Source organism: Phocoena phocoena, chromosome 11 (assembly GCF_963924675.1).
Source record: "Phocoena phocoena chromosome 11, mPhoPho1.1, whole genome shotgun sequence".
Lineage (NCBI taxonomy): Eukaryota > Metazoa > Chordata > Mammalia > Artiodactyla > Phocoenidae > Phocoena > Phocoena phocoena.
In genome coordinates, this window is record NC_089229.1 from 60,568,658 (window position 1) to 60,585,058 (window position 16,401).

Below are 16,401 nucleotides of genomic sequence, written 5' to 3' on the forward strand. Positions count from 1 at the left end.
TCTTATATTTGATATTTGAAAAACTCTGTCAGAACTTATTTTTTAACAGATCAAATCTTTCTTTTTGTACCTTTGTATCCCCGGCACCTGGACCTGTGCCAGGCACAAAATAACCCGTAACTTAGTGTTTACTGAATGATCCAACAACAGTGAGGAATTCTATTGCCATCCCCAGGAGTTTGTAAATACAGTCACATTTCCATCATTTAGTTAACACAGACTAGTCACAGGAGATGAATTTAACCATCAGTAAAAGACTCCAAAATATTATCTGCAAAGGAGAGGCTGATGAGATTTGGGAACACCTAACTCCAGTCTTTGGTCCACTGTATACCCACTGAGAGCCTTCTTTAGAAATTTCAGGGACTTCCCTGGTGGTCCAGTGGGTAAGACTCCACGCTCCCAATGCAGGGGGCCTGGGTTCAATCCCTGGTCGGGGAACTAGATCCCACATGCCACAACTAAGAAGTCCACATGCCAGCAACTAAAATCCCACATGCTGCAACGGAGATCCTGAGTACCGCAGCTAAGACCTGGCGCAGCCAGAATAAATAAATAAATATTAAAAAAAAAATTTCATGTGATTTTATTACACTCCCCTGCTTAAACATTTCCAAAGCTTTACGGCACCCTTGGGATAAAGTCCCCCAACCTTAACTTGGCCTATAAGGCTCTGAGTCATCTGGTCTTCAAGTTTGGCCACCATTTCCTCCTTCTCGTCCATATATGTTTTCAGTTCTTCCAACATGCCATGATCTTCCCCAAGCCATTGTCCTTACTTATGCTGCTCCATCTGCCTGGAGCACTCCTGTCTCCCTCCACCCCCACCTAACTGCCAATCACCTTTCTGGACTCAGTTTAACTCAACTCCTCTGGGACGCCTTCCTTCCCCAACTCCTGAAACAGCCATAAGTTCTGTATAACCCTGTAATTACTCATTCAACTTTTGCCTTCCCCCCAGATGATAAGCTCCACAAGAGAGAAGACCATGCTGCTCTTATTTGCCTCCTTGTCTCCACTGTCTACTAGAGCGCCTGGCTCATAATAGACACTTGATAAAGGTTGAATGGATGAATGCATTAAAGGTAAGCCAGGAGTAGGAGGAATTGTAGAATTCATTAAGAAGTCTGGATTTTATCTTGGGGGTAATGGAAGCCATTAAAAGATTTGAAGCAGAAGAGTAAAATATAAAAGGCTCAATCAGTCCCACTAGGCTGAGATGAAATGTTCAGATAATCAGACAACAGAAATTGCACAGTGATAGAGTAAACACATAAGGAGACCCTAATCCAGCCTGGAAATGCCTGAACTGAGCAGGAGATCATGATTCCTAACCTACCTGTGCATCTTTTTTTTTTTAATGAAGTTCTATTCTTTTTATAAAACTTATTTATTTGTTTATTTGATTTGTGGCCACGTTGGGTTTTCGTTGTTGCATGCAGGCTTTCTCTAGTTGTGGTGAGCAGGAGATACTCTTTGTTGTGGTGCACGGGCTTCTCATTGCGGTGGCTTCTCTTGTTGAGGAGCACAGGCTCTAGGCGCACGGGCTTCAGTAGTTGTGGCATGCGGGCTCAGTAGTTGTGGTGTACGGGCTCAGTTGCTCCGCGGCAAGTGGGATCTTCCTGGATCAGGGCTCGAACCCGTGTCCCCTACTTTGGCAGGCAGATTCTTAACCACTGTGCCACCAGGGAAGTCCCTACCTGCAGATCTTTTAAAAAACACTCATACATGGCCCCACTCCAGTCCAACTAAACCAAATACTTTTGGGGTTGATTGAGGCTCAGACATCTATACATACTATATTCTCTGGGCTGTGCATTAAAATCCTATGACTTATTTATTTCATAACTGAGAGTTTGTACGTCTTAGTCTCCTTCACCTCTGGTAACCACTAGTTTGTTCTCTGTGTCTGTGAGTCTGTTTCTGTTCTATTATATTTTCTTGTTTTGTTTTTTAGATTCCATGAATAAGTGAAAACATACAGTATTTGTCTTTCTCTGCATCTGTACATTTTTAAAGCTCATAAACTCATTCCAATATGAAGCTAGAGTTGAAAACCACAGATTTGTAAGGATATTCCAGAGAGGAAGTAAAGGCAAAACAGCTAAGTATTGCTGGACGTAAGTTCTAGACACAGATAGCCTTGGACTTTATCTTCTAGATTATGGAGAACTTTTGAAGGATTTTGGTTGGGGAAATGAGAGTCTGGAACATAGAATTTTTTTTTCAATCTAGGTGCAAAGAGTCAATAAGTTAGTCAGAGTCTTTGGTTCATAGTGAAGCAGGAGGGAAGGGGGCAGGGCACAACCTTTAAAAGAATGACATAGCCATAGGACATGACAAAAAACTGGGTCCAGGATGGCGGAAGATTCAACTTCCAGTAGACCTTGAGCCTCATTATATGCTCATTGTAATACATTAGCATGCTAAATGACACACCCAACAATGCCATGACAGTTCTGAGGCCAACTATAAAAGGCCAAAAGTGGGCCGTGGCCCAGTTCCTGGAAATCTACGCCCCTTCCCCCAAATAGTTGGAATAATCCTCCCACTCATTAGCCTGTGAAATTACCCAGTCCATAAAAACTAACCAGGCCATATTTCCAGGCTTCTCACTTACTGAGATGGCCCACGCTCTCTCTGTGGAGTGTGTTCCTCCCAAGACCATTCTCGCCTTTTGGGACAGACCTCATTCTGCCCATGGAATGTGTATCTCTCTAAATAAATCCACTTCTTTTTAAAAAAGTTTATCTATTTTATTTTTGGCTGTGTTGGGTCTTCGTTGCTGTGCACAGGCTTTCTCTAGTTGCTGCGAGTGGGGGCTTCTCTTGTTGTGGAGCACAGGCTCTAGGAGCATGGGCTTCAGTAGTTGCGGCACGTGGACTCAGTAGTTGCAGCGCATGGGCTTAGTTGCTCCACGTCATGTGGAATCTTCCTGGATCAGGAATCAAACCCATGTCTGCTGCATTGGTAGGTTGATTCTTAACCACTGCGTCACCAGGGAAGTCATCTGGGAGTGAATTTTTACCTAACATCTTTTTGATCTTCTATGAGAGTAATTTACCCCCATTTTACAGACAAGGAGACTGAGGCTCACAGAGTTTGCACAACTGGCAAGTGGTGGAGCTTGAGTTCACACCTTAGTCTGTCTGACTTCCAAGACAGTGCACTTTACTACTCCAAACTGCCTCTATGTCATAAGAGCATGGCTGTTTACCAGGTTTCTTCCACTAGAATGCACACTTCGTGTTAAATGCTATTATGGACACTTCTAACACGTACCTGGCACACAGTAGACAGATGTCCGTAAAAGACTGGTAGGCTGGTAGGTGGGACAGAAAATAGACCCTTGCTTGTTGAATTCTGGCCTACGAGTCTGGACAGTTTTACCTTTGACAGGGGTCATGCCTTCTCTGAGTCAAGGCTGGGGGAAGGCACAGAATCAGTACCTAACCCTCTGAGGATTCTTCCCACCCCAGCCCTTACCTCGGCACTGGCAGGTCTGCCATTGCATTGTCACCTGCAAAAGGTGCCAACACTCTGGCCCGGGAACAAGCCCTGGAGAGTGGGTGATATAGGTGGAGTCCTTGGGTAGCTCACTCCTGCCACCTGGTGGTACTGAGCAGCCTTGCTCACCCTTCTTTCAGAGCTGAGGATCTGGAGAAGGTCTTGTCTGAAAATAGAAGTTGTTTGCATACTGCCCTTCTCTCCAAGGGTTTTTCTTTCTCTGGAATCCCTTCCCATTTGCAGAACACACGGAACTGAGCTGGATGGAATTAAGACCCTTAAAGATCCTAAGCTCCGAAAAGATTGTGATGCTCATCCCTAGCATAAGGGCTTCAAGATAGAAACAATACTGAAAGTGATAAGTGCAAGCAACGATGTGACACAAAACTGACTTCTCTTATGATGACTACTTTAATGCTTTTATTTTTTTAATTTTTTTTGCGGTACGCGGGCCTCTCACTGCTGTGGCCTCTCCCGTTGCGGAGCACAGGCTCCGGATGCACAGGCTCAGCGGCCATGGCTCACGGGCCCAGTCGCTCCGCGGCATGTGGGATCTTCCCGGACCGGGGCACGAACACGCGTCCCCTGCATCGGCAGGTGGACTCTCAACCACTGCGCCACCAGGGAAGCCCAATGCTTTTATTTTTTAATATGAAATAACAAATTATATCAAATTTTCTGTTTATTTTGGTGTCCCTGCTTTGCTGCCCTGTGTACTAAGAGCTACTGGGTACTGCTGGGTACCAAGGTAGCACACTGTGGACTCTCCTTTGGAAAAGAGAATCTTCCTAATTTAAGCCTATGAACTTGAGGGCGAGGGTTATTGTATTTTATACATGTTTGTCTTCACTGGGACCCTGTGGAACCTGGGAGATAATAAGAGATAACAATCAATGATTGGCTTGTTGTCTTTACCTGAAATGCATCCCTGACTGGCCTGTTGTCAGGACCCTTGGGAGACCATCTCTACTTTGTCACAGCCTTTTGTGTGTGTGTGTGTGTGTGTGTGTGTGTGTGTGTGTGTGTGCCTCAACGCTCAGCATGCAGGATCTTAATTCCCCGACCAGGGATCAAACCCGTGTCCCCTGCAGTGGAAGAATGGAGTCTTAACCACTGGACTGCCAGGGAAGTCCCTGTCACAGCCTTGCTGGGTGCCTAATACCTACCTGCCTATCTCTCTGCATCTTTAGTTTTTCTCTTTGCAAGTCAGAACCCTCCCTCCGCACTCCAAGAAACCTGATTTCAGTTCCAAGAAAGGATCTCAAATCCCTAGAACTTTAGAGCTAGAAGGAACCAAGATACTAATAATCCCCACCATTTGCTGAATACTATTTTTTTTTTTTGAATACTATTTTTTTAAAGTGGTTTTTATTAAGAATAACCATTTTGCTTTTTAAAAAAAGTTTTACTGGAGAATCTTTATTTTTATCCTTTTAAAAAACTTTTTTTAAGAATAGCCGTTTTGGGCTTCCCTGGTGGCGCAGTGGTTGAGAGTCCGCCTGCCGATGCAGGGGACACGGGTTCGTGCCCCGGTCTGGGAAGATCCCACATGCCGCGGAGCGGCTGGGCCCGTGAGCCATGGCCGCTGAGCCTGCGCGTCCGGAGCCTGTCCTCCGCAACGGGAGAGGCCACAACAGTGAGAGGCCCGAGTAACGCATAAAAAAAAAAAAAAAAAAAAAAAAGAATAGCCATTTTGGGAGACTTCCCGTGGCGCAGTGGTTAAGAATCCGCCTGCCAATGCAGGGGACACAGGTTCGAGCCCTGGTCCGGAAAGATCCCACATGCCACGGAGCAACTAAGCCTGTGCGCCACAACTACTGAGCCTGCACTCTAGAGCCCATGAGCCACAACTACTGAGCCCACGTGCCACAATGAAGAGTAGCCCCCTCTTGCCGCAACAAGAGAAAGCCCGCATGCAGCAACGAAGACCCAACGCAGCCAAAAATAAATAAATAAAATAAATAAATTTTTTTAAAAAAAGAATAGCCATTTTGGAGCCTTCCCTGGTGGCACAGCGCACAAGACTCCGTGCTCCCACTGCAAGGGCCCCGGGTTTGATCCCTGGTCAGGGAACTAGATCCAAAATGCGTGCCACAACTAAGAGTTCACATGCCACAACTAAGGAGCCCATGAGCCGCAACTAAGGAGGCTATGAGCTGCAGCTAAGGAGCCCGCCTGCCACAACTAACACCCAACACAACCAATAAATAAATAAATAAATAAATAAATAAATAAATATTTTTTAAAAAAAAAACCAAGAATAGCCACTTTGGGACTTCCCTGGCGGTCCAGTGGTTAAGACTCCATGCTTCCACTCCAAGGGGTGCAGGTTGGACCCCTGGTCTGGGAACTAGGATCCCACATGCCACATGGCAAAATAAATAAATAAATAAATAAAATAAAAAATTAAGAGTAGCCGGGTTTTTTTGTTTTTTTAAATATTTATTTATTTATGGCTGCATTGGGTCTTTGTGCTGTGCGGGCTTTATTTAGTTGTGGCGAGCAGGGGCTATTCATTGTGGTCCTCAGGCTTCTCACTGCAATGGCTTCTCTTGCACAGGCTTCAGTAGTTGTGGTACGCGGACTCAGTAGTTGTGGCTCACAGAGTCTAGAGCACAGGCTCAGTAGTTGTGGCACACGGGCTTAGTTTCTCCGCGGCATGTGGGATCTTCCCGGACCAGGGTTCGAACCCGTGTCCCCTGAATTGGCAGGCGGATTCTTAACCACTGCACCACCAGGGAAGTCCCAAGAATTGCCATTTTGAATTTTGTCAAATGTCTTCTTAGCATCTATTAAATTGATGATATGACTTTTCTTGTTTAACATATTAACATGCTCTTTATTCATGACTTCCATTATTAAAGACCTATCCTAGCATTCCTGAGATGAATCAGAAAGGAACCTTACCACTCACTGAAGTCAGTGGTTCTCAATTAGATGTAGCCAAATTTGTTTATTTTCAGATGAGGAAACGGACGCAATGAGAGGTAAGGTGGGTCATCTATGCTTTCAAATATGGTCCTTGGGGTTTTATTTTATTTTATTTATTTATTTTTTTGCCCTACCCAGGTTGTTAAGATCCTAAAGGGCAAGCACTGAGAGTCCTATGTAGCATTTTCTGTATAATATTTCACCTAAGGGTCCACTCAGTAAATCCTATTGATTACTAGGCTTTTATACTGGAGCTAGAAAAAGAAGTTGCAAGCTAAAAAGGTAGATGGAAGATGGTAGTTATACCAAAAGAGGACTTCTAGATGGTGGAGAGGTAAACCATTAAACAAGTGAATAAAGATGGCTTGAGGCATCCCCTCCTCAGGTGAGCTTGAGAAAGAGGAGGATATGCCTTCTAACTAGGCCACACGACTGTGGAAAGAACATAATGACTTTTGGCCAGGCTGATTAGCTTTGGTTCTTCCTATGATTGTCACATTTCCTCATCCCTCCACGGTGACCTTATATCCTAGAGTTTTCAGAACTTTAAAACTTCAGATATGTCCCTTAAACCAGTGAGATGTTCCAGAAAACAGCAGACTATGTATCTCCATCCTCAGCTTTTTCAATGCTCTGTCCCATTTTGTATCCATGCCCAAATCTGTACCTTTCCCAGCAAAAGACAAACACGCAGGATGGAAGAATTAGGCCCCTGAACTGGAAAGGCAGTGGACAGAAGAGGATAAGGCTAAAGAATAGGCTGAATTGAATATAACAAAAAAGGAACATACTCCCTAGTGGTTACCGGTGGGGAGAAGGAAAGGGGGAGGGGCAATATAGGAGTAAGGGATTAAGAGGTACAAACTATTATGTATAAAATAAGCTACAAGGATATATTGGGAATATAACCAATATTTTATAATGACTATAAATGGAATGTAACCTTTAAAAATTGTGAATCACTATATGGTACACCTGTAACTTACATAATATTGTACATCAACTATACTTTAATAAGAAAAAATAAAAGAGCCGAGCTGTGGGTACAATTCCCATGCTCGTCTTCTCAATCTGGCTGAGACAGAAGGGATCAAGGGGGGAGCAGAGGTTGGGGGTGGAGGGTGGGCTGTCACCAATGAGCCACAGATCCCCAGATCCCCAGGCTCCTGGAGCTGCACATTCTTGCCCTCTCTTTGTCTCCTGACTGCCATGACTGAGTCTGCTGGACACCATATGCTTCTTCTGCAGGAATTTGGAAGTAGCTAGAAAGTGCTCTGAGGGTAGCACTGAGGGGGAGCATTGCAATCTTCCTCTACCCCAGCTCTCAAGACCCTGGAAAGAGGGGTCAGGCCTGAGAACCATCCAGAAATGGAATGGGGTTGTGGGTGCTGCCTGGCAGGGCACAGGCAGCCCTAGATGTCTCGGTCTGTCCCCTCACCTCTGTTAAGTAAGGCCTGCCTGCTTTCCTACCCGGTATTCTTGGATTCCTAAGGTCTCCTTAGCTGGCAGGGAAGGCCCAAGGCCCAAGGAGACTTTAAAGGAATAAGGGACTGAGGAGAGAGAGAGTGTGATCATCCACGTGTGTGCTGAACGTACTTATTTGACTTCAATGTATGTCTCCTTCTAAGACCTGGCCCTCGTGGTTGTCAGTGTCGCCATGAATACCCATGGGGGTGTGACTGTGGCATGTGGTGTGTGCCTTTGTGTGTCGGGGCAGGGGCTCCCTGTGGTGTGCATGTGTGTTGGGAGGGGGTGATGGTGAGAGCCTGGCTCCCTCCCCTCCTCCCCCATCCCTGGTCCCATCTGGCCTTGATCAACGGGTCCCTGGGGAGGGAGCCGCGGTTTCGGATACAGGAAAATGTTCCAGGAAGCGGCCACTGTGCTGGGCCCTGCTCAGGCTCCCCCAGCGGAAATTGTTCCAGGAGGGAGGGGGAGAGTGTTGAGATAGGATTAAGGGAGGAGGGGGTGGCTCTTGGCTCCCCTCTCCATTGGATAAAGCAGGATAAACTGATGGGAAGCTCAGGTCAGCCAGGAACCTGGATGCTGCTACCTAAATCCTTTAATGCAGGAAAACTGAAAGCCAGCAAGAGGGTTCCCTTTCTTGTCTCTTTCTAGTGAAGTTTAAGGATTGGGATCTGGGTGGTCCCTGGAGATCCCTTTTCCAGCCCTGCCAGCATGTACCCAAGCTGGGGACCAGGACACCTGGGTCTTGTCTGAAAGTGGTGTGGCTTGATGGGGTGGGGGAGGAGGGGGCACAGGATTCAGCCCCTTCTCCTCACTGAGGGGGCTTTGAAGCTTGGATCCAGGACTGGGAGGGCTGCCTAATTGGGATAATGGAGGTTAATGGGGCGCCTGGAGGGGGTGGCCACGCTCCTAGATCAAAGAGGCCAGCTCTTCCCAACCACCACAGCTGGAGGTCACAGCTGGAGGGGGAGGGGCGTGGGGCTTCGGGCCAGCCAGCAGGAGGTGCTCTGGTCCCTGAATGCCTGTCCTCTCGAGTGTCTGACCCCTTCTTTGCTTGGAACTACTTTTGCCTAGAGAGTGCTTGTGGGGAGCGGGGGGTTGAGGAATGGGGGAGTCCTGGGATTCAGACTCCTCTTTGGGTGGATGAGGAAGAGAAAGAGCACGAGAGGCTGGCAGCCTGGGGTCAACGGGATGTTAGCGCCTTGGGGACCTCGGGCCCTGCAGGGTCCAGAGGAGGACGCCTGGGCCGGGGAGGCAGGACTCCCGCCCTAGGTTCAGGCGGTGGAGAAAGGACTGGGCGGGGCCGCTGGGGGGCACTGGCTGCGGCTGAGAGGAAAGGGGCACACAGCTCCCCGCCGCCGCCTCCTCCCCCCTCCCCCCGGTTGGCGCTCTCTCTCGGGCTCTAATCGGCGCGGCGGCCGCAGCGGGCAGAGTCAGCGCCGCCAGTCTCCGGGACGCGACTCCCAGCAATTGTGGTCGGGACCGCAGATATGCAGCTGCCTCCTGCCCGGGCGCCCGGCCCGGCCGGCCCCGCCCGCGCCCCGCCCCCTGCCCCCGGCCGGCCCGCCCCTCCGCCTCCCGGCCACGCGCGGGGACACTGAGGCACGGCTGGGAGGCGACGTCTCCGGCCGCCCCGAGCCCAGCCCAGACTGCGTGTGGCGGCTGGGGAGGTCCCAAACCTCGCGATCTGCTGGTCCCGGGGCACCCATCCGCGCAACAGCTAGAGCTAGGTCTGAGAGCGCCAGTCTTGCCTTAGCCTTACCGCTCGCCCGGCCTCAAATCTCCCCGCCTAGAAAGTCAAGCAGTGATTGCTTTGGGATCCAGCGGGGGGCGTCCGACTGAGGGTGTGTGGGGGGGAATGGCGGTGGCTGAGCCCCCAAGACTCTCATTAACCCGGGCAGAGGAAAAAAGAAGGATGGAGAAGCATGGCCTGTGCAGACTTCGAACTTACAGAGAGTTTCTTCGTAGGAGAGGAGAAGGGGGGTGGGGGTGGGTGGGAGGCGAGGGGAGGGAGGGAGGGATGGGTGAAGAAGGGAAAAGGAAATAGTTAAAGAGGGGTTAAGGCAGAGCGTGTGTGTTGGGGGTTCTCCTGGGAGGCCGGAGGCCAGGTCCTCAGATGCAGCATGGTCCTTCACTCTGTTGACCCGACCCAGCAGCTGGCTGTCAAGGGGCCATTTTCAGAACTGAATAGATACCTCTCACGTGCCCGCACGTCCTGTGTGCTCGTGCCCACACCAACACACTTATCAAGAGAAGTCATCCATGACTGCTTGGTCTTCCTCACTTCTCACATCCAATCAATCACCAAATCTTGTCTATACCACCTCCTACATATCACCTTTCCATTGACTTTTACTCACCCCCTTTGTTGCTGCAGGCCACACCTTCTCACCTCTTGCCTGGGCTGCCACTGTAAACTGGTCTTGCCTCTGATTTTGCCCTCCTTCAAACTCTGACAATACTATTAGGCACCATTTATGGAACAACTACGAAGTGCCAAACCCTGTGGTAAGAGTTCCACATGTATTATTCCTAATCCTTATAACAACCCTGGGAGGTTGCTATATTATGTTTCCCCATTCTAAAGAAGAAGAATCCAAGGCATCAAAGGTTAAACAGCTTGCCCAACCTTACACCATAGTAAACAGCTGATTTGCCCAGAACTGCCGGGCTCTAAGTCCCTAGTCCATTCTCTTCTATGCAGCCAGGGTCATCTTTCTGAAATACAGATATTCCCATATGTTGCCCTGAGCATCTAGTTCAGATCCCTTGCACTGCTGATCAGACCTTCTCCATCAGCCCCTACTGTCTGTGCTCTAGTCACACTCAACTCTCAGCACCTTAAAATGTCATTAATCCCTCAGACCTCTGGGCCTTTGCATACACTCTTCCCCCTGCATGTAACACTCTTCCTCTCTTCACCTGGCTGACTCCTATTCGTCCTTCAGTTTCTTTACCTAGTCATCCCTGCTTCCAGGAAGCCTTCCTTGATTCTCCCAACACTGGCTTAGATTCATTTTTTTGTCTCCAGTAACATCTAGTACTTACTCTCTTAAGATACTTTCCACTCTACGTTGGTTGCTGGTTTGTGAGGCAAAGGACTGGGTCTGTATTGTTCGTGGTTGCAAGCCTGAGCCTAGCCCTGCATGCGTGGCACAAAGTAGGTGCTTGCTGAGCATTTGTTGAATGAAAGAATGTTCTTCGGGTCTAGTCTATATCTTTTTTTTTTTTTTTTTTGTGGTACGCGGCGCTCTCACGGTTGTGGCCTCTCCCGTTGCGGAGCACAGGCTCCGGACGCTCAGCGGCCATGGCTCACGGGCCCAGCCGCTCCGCGGCATATGGGATCCTCCCGGACCGGGGCACGAACCCGTGTCCCCTGCATCGGCAGGTGGACTCTCAACCACTGCGCCACTAGGGAAGCCCTAGTCTACATCTTAAAAAACTGTTCTTCTAAGAAGAATCTAAGCAGGTCAGAGAAATCAGGGGATTGGGGCGGAGTATGTCTAAGATTTTGAAGGACCGTTGCCTTGGGTTGTTTAGCCCCATTGCTAAGGATAGAAAATGTGATGAGGACCCTGACACCCCAAATTCTCTTTGTTTAAAGACAGTAATATATTTCATGCATCAGATTCCAGGGTATCATTCTTACAAAGAGGCACTTGCTAGAGATGACCGAGATGACCAGAGTCTTAATTCCATGCTGATCCTTTTGAAACGCCTACCCAGTGCAGGTTCCTCTGTTCCAGCATCAGGCCTCTCAGTGTTACCCTTCCATCCATTTCCCTCTTTGTCCCTGGCCATCCCTGCTTCTTCCTCCCCCTCCCAGAGCACTTTTTCTGATTCTTGATCTGACTCCCTTGGAACTGCTATATTATCTCAGGGCTGAAATGTCAACTAAGGAGACTGAGGCTCAGAGCAGAGGGGAACCAGGGCCAGCACCAGGAGTCCTGCATTTTAGCCCAGGCACTGGAAGAAGCGAAGGGGAGACGCAGCAGAGAGGGAGGGAGCTGAGGTATCACACATACCTAAATGTGCTTATGTGAACATTAGGGTGGGGAGCTCCTTTTTCAAGCTGTCCTATACAGAGGTTGCTGGCCTCCTAAAAGCTTCCCTTCTTCCCTGTGTCCTCAGCTTTGCCATCCAGAACGGGATTATCTTCCCCAAGCTCCCTGAGCCTAGTCTCAGAATGTCAAGGCACCGAGCAGTGTCCAAATCCCAAGGTCATGAGTGGATCTTCCCCCCACCCAAGGAGCAAGTTTCCCTGGTCACCAGCCCTGTTACTTTTGGAGGACCCTCTCAGATTAGCAGCTGTCCCTCAAGGTCTCTTATCTGTAGTCCCACCATCTCTGTTTCCCCCTGTGTCTCTCCCTTTGTCTTTCAAGTTTCCCTGACTCTGGGTGCCTTCTTCTTTCCTGTCCCCTCTGTGTTCTCTGTCACTAGTGTCTCCACTGGAGACAAGGGTTGGGCCTGGGTGCATGGGGGGGTATTGGCCAGACCAGGGGCCCGGGACATGAGCGCAACTTTCCAAGCTTCTCTTCCAGGCCCCTGTGGTTGGGGAGCTCCACAGAGGGAGAGATGAGTCAGCGGGGCCGCAGAGCAGGGGGGGTCTGGGTGGGGGTGTGGATGCGGGGGTTCCCCAGGGCCAGGGAGTTTGCTAGGACCATCTGGGTCTCTGAACTCTGGTGGATATGGAGAATAAAGGATCAGCGAGTCCCCAAAGGTACACTACACTAGTAGGAATTGCAGGCAACAATTTGTAGGACTAGCAGTGCCTGTCACATCACCCTTATGCCCAGATTCTTGTAGGAAGGCGTCCCTAAATCCCCTCTAGGAGACCTCCGGGATTTCTCGAGCTGTAAGCTTGTGATGTTAGACCTGTGTGTATGTCTGTGATGTTTGCCGTATCTGTAAATGTGTGTATTGATGTGAGTCTGTGTGAGTCCCTGAGGGGTATTGTAGCTAACTGCGAGTCCATCTGCATGTATGTATGCTGGTGTGAGTGCATTTTTGTGATTGGAGGTTAGGTTCAGTGTCTTGGTGTAAGCCTCATCTGTATAACGTATGTATTTATATCCGTGTGTGTCAGGGTGGATGCCTGCCGAGTGGATGTATGTTCATAATTCAGCATGTGTGCAAGAGTGTATCTGAAAGTGTGTCCCTCATTAGGTACGTATTAGAGAACGTGTCGATCTGTATCTCAGGGCTTTGTTCGCTATTTGCTGGTGACTCTCTCTAGGGTAGCCAAACTCATAACAACAAAGGAAGAGTTAGGAGTCCCTCTGGATTGGGGCTCTCAGAGGAAGCCCAGCCTAGGATGGTGGGCGGAGGGCAGTGGCGTGGAAGGAGGTCGCTTCCCTGAGGAGGAGGGAGGTAGACCTCTCTCCCCAGTGTTCACTCTCTCTCCACCCTCACTGACCTTTCCAAAAACAGCTAAAGAGAACTGAGGCAGGTTCCAGATTCAACCCCCTCTAACCTAGAAATCCCACCCTGATTCTTCTAGGCGAGGGAGGGAGGGAAGGGAGCGGTCCCTGTGGTTCAGCCCAGTCCTGGGGTTGAAAGATCAGAAAGGCACCATCCCACCCCTTCCTTCAGGGGCGTCCATCTCTGGAGCTCAGCGTCTGGGTGGCCATGGGCGGAGGCTGAGGGGCCCCCAGGGTGGTGGGGGGTGGTGGATAGAAACCAGATGCCTAGGGGGTTTATACTGGAAGGACCAGAGCCGCAGCCTCTACCCGCCCCTGCCACATGGCGCCTCTGCCTGGCTGCCCCACCCCCTGGGAGGCTGGGCTGAGGGAGGCCTGCGAGGGTGGAGGCAGGTCCTTGGTCAGGGCTCCCAGTTGTTGACCCCAGCCTCTGGGGGCACTGGGAAGGAGGCGGGGGTCTGGGCCCAGGAATAGCAAGGCCTCAGCTGGGCTGCAGGACTATCTTAAACAAGGGTGTGGAAGAAGTCAGAACCCAGGGTCCTGAGGGAGGCAGCTGGGGGCTTCAGGCAGCCCCTCTGCCCGGCTTTGGCGCAGACTCTTGGGAGGGGGCGCTGTGTCCAGGGACTCTCCTACTGGGGTCGGCACATCAGGGGCCCTGGCTCACATCTTGCTGGGGACCCTGCTCCTTCCTTGTCCTTCCCTAGCACCCCTGCTCCTTCCCAGGTAGGATTAGGAATCCAGATCCCCAAAGGAAGTGGTGAAGGCTGACCATCCCTGCCCCCATCTCCTCTCCTCAACCCCCCACCTCCTTTCATCCTGCCTCCTTTTCCCCTTTAGTTTCTTCCTTTCCTCCCCAACCCCTCTCTCACCTGCCATCTCTTCTCTGGAGTCTAGACTTTGCTCCTCTGCCTCAGTTGCCTGCCTGATCTGAAAGCGTCTGGCTTTCTGCTGGCGGTGCAGTAATTCCTCCAAAGCTTCCCCTTTTCCTCCCCAACTCTGAGCCCGCTCGCGTGGGCGCCCAGAAATCCATCTGACACCTCAGGCTCAGAAGCACCCCCCACCAGGGGGAGACTTCGAGGTCATGGGACACCCCACCACGGGCACTTCCTCTTGGGCAGACGGGTGGGGTGGCCCGTGTAATCGTCAGACACAATTATGCACTATTTATACTCCATCCCTGCCCCCCACCTGCCTGGCCGTTTTGACCCTCTGCCTCCGCTGGCCCTGACCAGGCGTCCGGCTGTTTTCCCTGTCCTGTCCTTCTGAAGCCACTGTCTCCTCATCTTTGTTCCTCTGGGCCTATTTCTTTTCCTTTTTTTTCATTTTTTCTGCTCTCTGTCTTTTTTTAAGCCACATACTGGTCTTCTGTTTTCCTCTCTTCTCTCCCTGTTATATCCCTCGCTTCTCTTCTGATTTTCTTGGATTGTTTCATTTGCGCTGTATGCCTCTCAGTCTTTCTGTGTTTCTTCTTTTGCTCCTTTTCCTGGGAGACTGGTGTCTGCCAGTCACCCTGGTTCCCTAACCCTCTCCTCAAAAGTTGGGCCCCCAGGCTTCCTTGGGGGAAATTAAATCATGGGGCTGGAATCCCGAACTGCTCCCCCTACCCCCACCCCCACCCCCTCCTCCCCTGAACTTTGATCCTGCCCGCTGGTTAAACTGCAGTTAACCCTCCCTGGACGTCCAGCTGCTCCGGTCCGCTTCCCACCTTTGCCTTGAGGAGCTGATCTGGGAGAGTAAAAGGAGCCCGGAAGTGGGCACCCAGGAAGAGAAAGTGAGGGGACTGGTTGGGGAGTGAGGGAAAGGGTTGCGGGGGAAGGACCAGGCTCCATTCCTCTGATGGGCAGGGCCGAGAGCAGGAGAGGGGTGTGTTGGGGAAGAACTTGCAAAACAACCCCAGCTGGCTGGGCGCCTCCGTGGGAGAGATGCTGGCTCTACCACTTGGCTGCCCGGTCCTCTCTCTCCCATAAACTTACCTTAGGGCCCAGGTTTCAGTTAATAGACTTTTTGAATTTCCCTCTTCCAACTGGTTGACTTTCTTTTCTTCCCCATTTTGATGAGAAGTCAAAGTTGGGAAGTCCTGCCTAAGCTCTAACTTCGATTCTTCCTTCTGCAGAGGTAACTGATGCATGACAATGAGAAGGGGAACCAGGCGCTCCCTCCTGGAAAGCATGATCCCTCATGAGAAGTGAGCACTTTGATCACTGCATCAAAGGATGGAGATTTGATGTGTGGCCAAGAAGGGCCCAGGGATGGTAACCGGCAAGGAACAATGGAGGCTAGGGCCTCCCTTTGGGGGGGCTAATCCAAAGAGGCTAGGCTCAGGCTTGGATGAGTTGACCCAATGACCTCCTGCCCTTACCCTCACTCCTGCCTGCCTTAAATTTTCTCAGAACCAGAAGATCTAGCTTCTGCCCCACAAAGTGAGGCAGGCCTAGGTGCCACTTCCCAAGAGTGAAAAAGTCAGGCATTGGGAGGAAGATTGGCGAGCCCCAAACCTGTGCCAAGCTCTCCCCCACCTCCAGGCCTTGCTCTGGAACCTACCTCAGTGACCCTAAAAGCCTGGGCAGCGGAAGCCTCCACCTCAGTGCCCACTCCCCCTCCTGGCTTTCACAGCACACGTACACACTGCACTCCTGATCTCGAGGTGGGTGACTGGGGAAGCAAGCATCTCTGTGGTCAGCTCGGGTGTGTGTGTGGCTTGTGTGCCTCCAGCCATGTCGCTGTGATCATTTGTGTGAGTTCGTCTCCGTTCACTCACCACGGTGGTGGCTGTGCCCGGGTGCATAGCACTGTGCGTGTGGGCACACGTATCATCCTGTCTGTCCATGAGCGTGTGTGTCAGTGTGCTCCAGTCTCTCTGTGTGAGTGTCGTCCCCAATCCCCCATCCCCCCCCCCCGGATCTCTAATTAGTGGTTTGGGGTTTGTTCCTTTTCCCTCCTGTTCCTTCCCTCAGCGGCAGCAGCGGCGGCGGCAGCAGCGGCGGCAGCAGAAGCAGCAGCAGCAGCCCCGCCGCCCGCCGACCAGCAGCCAGGACTCTGGAGTCAAAGGAGGATTCTAGGATCAGAGCCTGAGTGGCAA